Below are 10996 nucleotides of genomic sequence, written 5' to 3' on the forward strand. Positions count from 1 at the left end.
TTTAACACTAAGTCCAAGGAGCTAAAGATCTGGTCCCTAGTAAATTCAGTCTGCATGTTGTAGAACTCATCTGACTAGAGGAAGTTCTCTACAGCTTGCTGCTTAGCTTCTTTGCAGCTTCAAGCACCTATTCCAACCTATCCACCTTGGCCAATGCCTCCCTCAGCTTGAGGTTGGATTGCTGTTGCAAGGACTCAGTTATGACTTTTTAAATTGATATGTTCTTAAGCCTTTTAAGTCTTTGACCTTCTTGCTAAGCTCATCATTGGTTTTCTTCGTGCCAACATAAGAGTCCTTAAGTTTCCTGCTCATCTTTGTGATGAGGTTGAGGTCTCAAGCATAGGTCTTAAGGTTCTACTCCATTTTGTGGTAGTGAACAAGAGTTTAGTAGCATTTCATCAAACCCTGCCTACATTTTGAAAGACGTTCAAATAATACAAAAAACGAAAACTGAACTTAGACTTACGAAAATAAAATAAACTACAAAACAAAGGTAGACTAAGTTAAAAGATTACTAAATTTTTTTGGAAAGGGTGACCCGCGTGATCTTTCTTACCACCTCGAGATCCTTACAGGCATTTTGCGAGGAGTCAAACTCTATGTTGATTGCTACTCTTTCCAAGGTGGCCTACAGCCTAGCCACCAGCCTAAAAGGGGAGGCCTCGATCATCGGCCTCTTATAGCCCTCTACGATGTGCTTTTTTGCTTGAGCTTTTAAAGCACAGCAAGGTTTTTACCAGCAATATAGCTAGACTGTGGAAGGTGTGGATCTATTATTTTTATGCCCCTTGAAAGGGCACCAAGCTGAATAGGGGCTTTGCTCCTCCCTTCCCCCTTGGGAATCCGTACAAACCGGGACACATCGAACACTTCATCTCAATTAAACATATTTGCAAAAGCAAAAGAACTAGAAATTAGAAAAATTTATGAAGGATAAAGGCAATGTAAAGATACCTCACATTTACCCAGTTTTTAACCTCCCTAATAACATTGGGGAGGTTAATTCGAAGCATCTACAATCAACTTCCCCTCTTGGAATAAGTCTATTATTATTATGCCCCAAGCATAAAGCTTGTCTTTGGTGAGGGGTAGGCCTAGACGGTTTAAAAAACGTTGGCCCATTATTTATTTCCTAAACCCCATTCACCTTTTCTATACAAAAGAAGAAAACCTTCCAACTTTTTATTGATTTTGGGCAATTAGCAAAAGTTTTCTTGGCAGGCCAAACTATTACATAAAACCAACTTTCTCGTGAGGACGCTTATTTACTGCGAAAAATTTCCTAAATAGAAGGACAGTGGGAACCAAACCTTATTTTTTAACAAAGAATAATGAAACATACTATATATCAAAAAGAATTTGAGATGAATTTAGTGATAATTATATTATAAGAAAAAGGAAGCTTTACAATAAAAAAATGTAAAAAAAATCTTAGATCGGTCGCTATAGACTTCTAATACACCTAAATCTTATCGTCGTCTAAGGGTGTAGTGACATGGTCATCAAAGGTCGACAATATTATACTATACTCCTTCTTTGGAAAGGTAAATTTAACCTTTAAAGCAGAAGAGTGATGCACCGAGCATACATTAGAACAACCCTCGAGATTGGCTCTACCCTTCAAGCTTTGCATCACCTCTTTTGGTGTCACACCTAAGGAGCAGGGAGTATAAAAGGGTGGAAGGTTTTCATCATCATTGTCATTGACGACCTCCGCCTCTTTCTCATCTTCACCTTCCTCCTCGGCCTGGTCAGACCCTTTACCTTGCTTATTGTCTAGAGCCTTCTTAACCCTAGAAGCTTCATTGTCCCATTGCTTGGCTTCTGAAGAGAGAACAAGCCCTCAAGATTGAACAAAGGTAGGAACCTCCATGACATTAGAAGAAAAATAAGTTGAGGAAGAGGTAGAAGACTCCTCAAACTCAAAAGATAAGCTAGAGTTAAGCTCTAATAAGATTATTTGCTCATCGGGAATAGAAGAAAGGTAAGGTTGGGAAAGATGAGAAGAAGAGGATTATCAAGAAGGGGAGTAAAGGAAGAGAAAGATGCAGTAAAAAGTTTATTCATCAAATGATAGACCTATTCTCCCCTTACATGGGCGTTGTCTTTGATTTTTTTTTGCCCTAAACAAATATCAGATTTAAACAGTAAGCAGTTCAACTATAGTCCCTTCTTGCAATAACAAAGGGACCTAATCATCAAAATAGAAAACTTTATAGTGAAATTGACCTCTTACTTCTACCTTAAGATTATCAGATTATCAGACATGTTAGAATCAGATGACATATTGAAAAAGAAAAAAGAAAAGTATCGAAGAGATTAAAAGTAAAATTGTTAGATGAAAGAAAACTAAAAAATATTAAAGGTTAGTTAAATCTGATTAGTTTGAGAGCTAAAAAATTATGGAGTGAGACATGGAGGTCACAAAAGGCCTTTTATATAACCAATTAAAAGTTCAAATAAATGCTTTAGATTGTACCATGTCACCAAAACAGTTACCGAAAATGACTTTTCACATCCTCAGTCAACATTCATTTAATCTCCAATTTTTCTCTTTCCTTCATAAGGTCATATTTTTTCTTTCCCTAATAAATGCAAAAACTGATAAATCTATAGGAAGGGCACATTGGTTATTTCACCACGAATCCTACTACTCAGAAAGATACACACGTTCACGTCGTCCAAACACTTGCATCACATCGATTACCACATATCATCATGAGAAGAAAATTCAAAAATGAAAGAAAAATATATAAGTTCTACGTCGGTTGCCACAATAACAGAGTAGTAAAACAAGTATGACATCGGATACACGAAACACGTCAACTACTGTCCATTGGTTTGACCAATGCAGCGCCTATCAACATCGTCACCCACAATTATTCACCTTGATAAACTAAGATCAGATCAACAAAATAAGTTTTGTAGACCTTTTGACCAATCTAGCTCGATAAAAGGTTAGGAGCATTTTTTAGTCTAAAAAATAGTAATTTTCTTTTATTAAAAACAGATAGCAAATAGTTAAAGGTATTTCTAACCTTTAATTGAATTGGTGAATTAAATCAACGTGATTTTATTATGTCACATCAATTCAATCATTTTATTAATTTACTTATTAAATTTATCTAAATGTTGACTCATCATTTTTAATTGAGTAATCAACATTCAATTCTGTTCAACTTATCAAGTCTTCTTTGACTCTAGGGCTAATCTTAGGTGACGTAGATTACCTAAGGCCCCTCATCTTACATATATATATATATATATGTATATATATATATATATATATATATAGTCGGTCCTTCTTACTTTTTTAATTTTTTCCTACATTCTTTTTCCTACCTGCCTCTTTGACTAAACTTTAATTTGAGCGTCAAAAAAGACGAACGTTAAAACCAGTCCTAACTTTTGCATTTAACAACTTTTTTTTTTTTTCGATTTCAGGGTTTTACCTCTATAAAAGTGGCTGAAGACAAAATTCTGCCGAGTAACAGTGTGCTGAGGAAGCACACGGTGACAGAGGAACCGTGGTCCAAAGCAGTGGACGCCTAAGGCTCTGGTAAGTATAAAGACTAAAAGAGTGAAGAATGGCTGACTGGAAGAGAAAAAAGTGATCAATCATTCCATGGCTAGGGTAATCACGTGGATGACCAAATATTTTAATATGTAACTGGTAACGCTTAAACTTGGTAATTGGGTTTAAATGTGAGTAAAATATTAAATTTCTATTGATATATTAAATATAAAATATATATTTTTATTTTTATTTAATTTATACCATTTTTAAAATTAAATTAAATTATTTTATAGTAATTAAAATTATTAAATTTAATAATTTTATTGAATTATAATTTTACATTTTTATTCTTATTATTTATCTCTCATGATGTATCAAAAACTCATTGATAAATTTTAATAGTATATTTATGAATAAATTAACTTATTATAAATTAATAAATTTCATTCCTAAATTGTTTAATTAAATTCTTCTGCATCAAATAACAATAATCGTCTTTTCATTTTTTAAGTTTTAACCGGCTTCTACTATTCCAATTTCCAAGGATTTCTACTTTCTTTTCCAATTTGGTAATGAGAACACGGCTTGTACCCAGGCTACACTGTTAACTTTCTTAAATTAATGGCGGCTGAAATAGACTGAAATATAAAGAAAAATAAAAATTATATCTACATTAAAATGCTTATTTATTCTGGCTTTCGCTTTCATCTAAACGATGATCAAACAACTTTTCACTTTCGCATGGCTACGAGTAGAATTAATTTGGAAATTTCATACTTACTGTGAAGAGAAAAACTATACAAAGTTATGCAATTAATCTCTTCTTTAATTTAAAATTTATGATTTCTTCCATCAATATAATTTATAAAAAATTGAATCATCTTATTATTATACCGATTTACTAATTTAAGTCTTGCTAATTTAAGTTAAATTCAGTATTCTATTATGAACGGTTTTTAAAATTTAAATTTAAAAAATTTTTAATATGATATTTGAATTATGAATTTATTAATTAATATAGTATTTATTTATGATATTAATTGTAAATAATAATACATGAAAGATAAATAATTTTTTAAATATCATATTAATAAATAAATTTATAATTCAAAAATCAAAAATCAAAATTAAAGTTTAAAATTTTAAAATTAAAATATCACATTAAATATTTTATTATAATTTTAAAATAATTTATTACATTAAAAAAATACAAAATACACATACACAAAACCAATTCAAATCCTAACCTCCAAAGATAAATGTTTTATGCAAGTGATTACTGGATGAATAAGTCAAACATTAATTAAGAAAAACTTTATTATAATTGCAGTTCATCATGTACTCTTAGCTGGAGGTAAAAATTATTTATTTAAACTCTTTCGTTCTTTCATTTGATTATTTTGGTTTGACTTTAGTGTAAAAACTTAAAAATGCTTGCTGCTAATAGGATATATATTTATGTGGGATCACATATTGTTCCGCTAAACTTTCCTTGAAATTGCATTTTACTTGATTTTCTTGGTCAGCTACGTTGGCTGCATCAAACGAAGTTCTTCGTAATTTCAAGACGTTACCTCTATCTCCTTGTAGAGCTCCAATTTTGAAGGTTGTAACTTGCACCATTACTGTTATCCTTTATCGTGATATGATACGTACGACCAGACAGGAAATAGAAAAATAAAATTAATGAATAATTAAATGTGAAGTTTAATTTAATTATTTTATATAAATATTTTTAAAAAATAATAACTAATAAATTTAAAATTTAAATTTCAAACTGAACATACCTAACTCTATTGCTATAAATATGTATATAGTTCATTATTTGTAATTTTACAATTTTAAAATTCATTTTTTATATAATATTTATAAACCAAACAACAATAACCTTAGAATTTAGGTTGACCATTAAACAAAGTATTAGCTCGGTGTTATACCATAGCTCAAGCTCCCCTTTAAGTACAAATTTACTTTTTAAGATCAGTTAAACAATCTTGGTCGATCTTGATTAATGATTTCTTGGTATTATGAAGGTAATTGATCTATCTAAAAAACTGAAAAATAAACAAGTATAAGGTTGATCAGTTTATTTTGCCGACTTGGGTATAAGATTTTGGACTTCTGACTTAATTATTAGCTCGGATGTACGTCTTTATAAAGACTTAGATTTTAACTTTTATTTCTAAGTGCAAGCTCGATTGGTGATTGAGCTTCAGACTGGATTTGTTTGTATTATAAATTTAGATCTAATATTCAACAAGTAGATCTTCAAGACAAAGCTTTTATTTACCTCGAAAATCTAATAATACAAATATTGTTCAAAGTTATAAGTATAAGCTAGGCTCTATGGCCTTTATTGGTAGTAGATTTTCAGATTGTCCGTGTTCCATATCTTTGGAATGGGGTTTCCATTCATGTCTTGCAACCTAGGTCACGTCTTGGATGATCTCTTTAACAATGTAAGGGCCTTTCCAATTAAGGATCAATTTTTCATCTCGATCATCAACTCTTGAGGCTTTTACTTTCTTGAGCACCGATCTCCTTTCTTTATGTTCTTTAGTTGGACTCTCTTGTTGTAAAAATTAGATACTCTTTGCAGTAGGCTGTTAACTTGGTTAGAACAATGTGTCTTTGTTCTTCAATCATATCCAAATTGGCTTTAAGGGCCTCCCTATTCCCCTCTTCAATTCTGAACTCAACTTGAAGGCTAGGAAAATTGATCTCCATAGCCACCATGGCCTTTGTTTTCTCTTATTGGAACATTTGTGGTTGTTCGGAGGACCCATAATACCCTAAGAAGCTCGTCAATCCATTTGTCCTTAGCTTCATTTAATCTTTTCTTAAGGGCTTCTGGTATGATTTGTTAGCTATCTTGGCTTGGCCTTTAGACTTGAGGATGTGTGACCGAAGTGAATCTTAGATCAATGCTGAGGTTAGAGTACCATTTCTTGAACTTTGGATTGTCAAACTATTTTCCATTGTCAATTATTATAGCCTGAGGTAAACCAAATTTGCAAATAATGTTCTTTTAAACAAATTTTTTGACTTGGGACTCTGTCATGGTACGCTTTTTGGAGAGCTCCAATTTGCCACTAAAAGGACTTTTTGGCATGGAAAAAAATTGCATGAAGAGAAGCTATAACTAGTGAAGAGTTGAGCTTCCAAACAACAAACAACTGTGCAACCAAAGGATGAAGAAGGCTCTATAAACTTAATAACTTGTAGACCTTTTTTTAGAGATTTTTAGTACTGGAAGCTCCTCCCTTCTACCTATAAATAAGGGGTGAGGGCAAGCCATTAGGGAAGAGTTGATTAGGATTTAATTTTTTTCTTCTTTACTTTCCTGCATTTTTTTTTTTTACAATTTTCATTTTCTTAGTTTCCAAATGCATTAGTTTCCATCATTTTCCCTTTGATTTTCATTGCAATCTTAATGTTTTCCAAGGTTTTTTAAGTGTTGTTTTAGAATATTCAAATAAAATTTGCATTTGAATTAATTTTCTAGCTCAAATCTATTGATTTCTCATTAATATGCAAATTTGTTTTTAAATTGACCAATTCTAACTTACCTACGATTTTTTTATGATATCTCTATCAAATTTTACTTGTTTTTGCTCAAATATTTTTTCATAGTTTTCTAATTCATTTAGCTACAACATATTAAAAATTCAACCTCAAAACCCAACAACAACATTCCAAATCAAGCTTGGAAGATTCGTCTAGACATAGGTGACAAGTGTAGGTTAGATGTGATCAATCAATTTTGGCATGGAACTGCTCTCTCCTTGGTGAGTTGTTTGCCTCTGTTTCACTCTAAATCTTTCGTTTTACTTGTTTACTTGTCGATCTTACTTGATTTAGTTTATTTTTTTTACATTTGATTGTTGTTTGGAGCACATTATATTGCATGCTTTCCTTTCTATGTTGTTAAGTGTTATGTAGTTTGCTAGCTGGTTAAGTTGTTTTTCCTTTATTTTACTATGAATTTTTTGTTGAATCTTGTAGAAGACTCATTGTTGAATCTTGCTTTAGTTCAATTTAAGCTCATGTTCTTTAGAAATCTCTAGATCTACATTTTCCTCTTATGATTTGGTTAAATTTTGTTTCAGAACAATTTTTGTTTGGAGAAATGTTAGTTCTTTCATGCGACTGTAATGGAATTTTTTATCTTCTCTTTACTTTCTTATATTGTTCCTTAGTTAAACTTTAAATTTTCAGCTCATGTTTAGTTCAAATTGCATCAATGAGATCTAGATCAATAGCTTCAAACTCAGTTTACAAAATTTCTACTAGTTTCGGTTTTAACTTTGTTACATTGATTCTTTCAATTTTTCTTTAGTTCTTATTCTACAATTTAGTTTTTCTTATAATTCTTTTAATTATATTTCAATTTCCAGTTTATATTTCTTTAGTTTTATACAATATAAACTCAGACTTTTAGTTAGAAGTCACAGGTTCCAAATTGTACTTATGTTCAGCTTTTAAAGTTTTAGCTTAGGTTTTATAATTCCTTTTCATCAAGTGCACCATAATGTTGGTTCTTCTTTAGTTTAATTGATATTTTTTTATTATAAAATTCCATTTCATACAAATTGAAGTGCATTAGATTTTCATTTTTTATTGGCTTTTGGTTTTTCTAAATTTGCAAGCTTATATTTAGTTTTTGCATGTCCTTTGAATTATGTAATTTTGCTTCTTCAATTTTCATCTAAATTTTGATTTTACTTAGATTAGGATGCTATCATTATAATTTGCATCTTGTTTAGTCTAATCCTTTAGTAATTTCTTAGTTGAAAGTTGAAGTTAGTTAAGGTAGTTAGTGTTTGGTTGTTAGTTAATTCAATTATGTTTCCTTTAGTTTCTATTTTTGTTTCGTTTTCTACATACTATTTTAAATTCTTGTTTAGAATTACATTTTAATTCATGGTTATTTTGTGAATGAACTAACTTTAGATAGGATATGGGGATAATAGGTACTTAGGCTAGGAATCTCTTTAACTAATCCTCATGGGATCGACATCTAGGCTTTTTAGTCTCTATTATTACTCGAATGGCTTGTGCACTTGTAGAGTTTTCTCAATCAAGTTTTTGGCATTGTTGTCAGAGATTAGGTGTAAAAAATCCTAGGTTAATATCAACTTTCACCAAACTTTGTTATAGATTGGTTCTTTTTAGTATACATACCGTAGATTAAAGTTTAGGCTTGCCTCGATTTTAGGTGTACATATCCTAGGTTCCCTTTGTATATCATTTTTTGTTTCTTAGCTATATATACTTAAAGTTTTATTTTTAGAGTGGTTTAATAGGCTTAGTGTTTTTAGGGCCATGTATGCACTTTGTTAGGAATCATGAATTAATCCCTTTAGGTCTTGAGCTTAAGGCTACTTGTAGAAGAATTAAAAGGGAGAGACAATTCGATCTAATTATCATTATGGCCAAGCAAGACACTAAAGCCCTTAAGAATTATGTTGTGCTTGATCTTCATGGTTTTTCAGCCTAGCATTAAGAAACTAGCTATACAAGCCACTAACCTTAAAATTAAACCTTCACTCATCTAAATGATATAGCAGTTGGTGTAATTTAGTGGTCATTTAGGTAAGGACCGAATGCTCTTCTTTAGGATTTTTTGGAGATTTGTAACACATTTGAACAAAATGGTGTTATTGAAGATGCCATTTAACTTAGGTTATTTTCATTTTCCCTTAAAGATAAAGCCAGAGTTGGTTAGCCTCATTAGCACCAAATTCTATCACCACTTGGGATGATTTAGTGCAGATGTTCATGGTTAGATTTTTTCCTATAGCCAAGATGGCCAAGCTTCGAAATGAGATCACTACATATGCCTAGCATGACTTAGAAACCTTGTACGAGGCATAAGAAAGATATAAGGAGCTCTTGAGGTCGTGTCCACACTATGGATTACCAAAATGGCTGGAGATCTAAATTTTTTAAAATGGGTTAGTGCCTAACATTAGGACACTTTTAGATGCTACACCAAGAGGTGTTTTGATAAGTAAGACTTTTGACATAGCTTTTGAGCTTATTGAAGATATGGTGACTAATAATTGTTTGTGGTCTAATAAAAGATAGCATTATAGGAAAGCTTCAGGGGTGTACGAGGTTAGTGAGCTTATAGCAATTAGTGTTCAAGTAGATTCCTTAGCCAAATCTGTTAAGTCTTTACATTATAAGGTTATACCTTTTGAATTGAGTTCTAGTCATTCTAGGTTCACTTATACCTATAATTTTTTAGCTATGTGATGTATGTAAGGTGAGTCACTTGAAGGAATCATGTCTAAGCACTTAGTTCAATTGATTCTAAGTAACCTAATAACCCTTATGTTCCCAAATACAGCCCAGGTTGAAAGAATAACCTTGTTCCTATCTAGTCTATTTAGGTACCATAGCAGCCTTAATACACTAGACCACTTTACTAATTAAGTGTTTAGCGACCACCTTTTTAACAACAACAGCCTTCATAGCATTACATACCTACATGTTCATCTATGCCATCCTTAGAGAAAAAGACCTTGATCGAGGATTTTTCAGGTTTTTTTATTATGGTTTAGACCCTATTCATGCATAATCAGAACACTATGTTTCAAAACTAGTCTACATTTATAAAGAACTTAGAGACATAAATTGGTTAGTTAGTGACCTTCCTTAGTACTTGATCATAAGGCACTTTACCTAGTAATACAGAGGTCAACCCTAAGAGGAAGGGGAATGAGCACTTTAAGGTAACCGCATTTAAGAGTAGGAGGCAATTGGCTAGTGGTTAGGGCTTGATATGTTATTAGGATATGGAAAATTAGGGGTTTGATTATGATGAGCCTAATAGAAAGCTAGTTCATAATAAGGAGAAAGGCAAGAAAAAAGATGAAGGTGTAGTTCTTTTTCATACCCAGTTACCATGGGTACCATCCTTTAATGTTATACTGAGTTTATCTAGGCTTCCTCTTCCTAGAGCTAAGCCACCTAGATGTTATATTTCTTTCCATTAAAAGTTTGAGAAACAGAAAAAAGAAAAGTAATTCGCTAAATTTCTTAAACCATTTAAGAAGATGCATATTAATATTCCATTTATAGATACACTTAAGCAGATGCTTACCTATGCAAAATTCATAAATAACATTATCTCTTGAAAAAAGAGATTGAAGGATTGTGAGATAGTTGCACTAACCAATGATTATCCATCTATGACTTAGAGAGGACTACTTATGAAGTTTAAAGATCTAGTAGCTTTACCATTTCATGTACTGTAGGCAGTATGTCTTTTGATGGAAGCCTTGTATAACTTAGGTGTTAGTATTAACTTGATGTCGTGGTCCATTTTTCAAAGATTAGGCATAGAAAATGCTAAACCCACCTTAGTTACTTTGTAGTTGGTTGACAGGTCATTGAAATAACCTAAAAAGATTATAGAGGACGTCTTGGTTAGGGTATAAAAATTTATTTTACCTATTGACTTTATGGTTC

The 10996-nt window shown here is 31.7% G+C and overlaps 1 non-coding gene across 1 annotated transcript; it reads right to left on the bottom strand.

The window, feature by feature from the left end:
* Positions 1-9331: 9331 nt before the first annotated feature.
* LOC149512912 (small nucleolar RNA R71) lies at positions 9332-9438 on the bottom strand. Its single transcript, XR_016331774.1, has one exon. It is a non-coding gene; the product is annotated as a small nucleolar RNA R71 (small nucleolar RNA).
* Between the last annotated feature and the right edge of the window lie 1558 nt (positions 9439-10996).

Source organism: Durio zibethinus, chromosome 21, assembly GCF_047325235.1.
Source record: "Durio zibethinus cultivar Kanyao isolate XHJ-2024 chromosome 21, ASM4732523v1, whole genome shotgun sequence".
Taxonomy (NCBI): domain Eukaryota; kingdom Viridiplantae; phylum Streptophyta; class Magnoliopsida; order Malvales; family Malvaceae; genus Durio; species Durio zibethinus.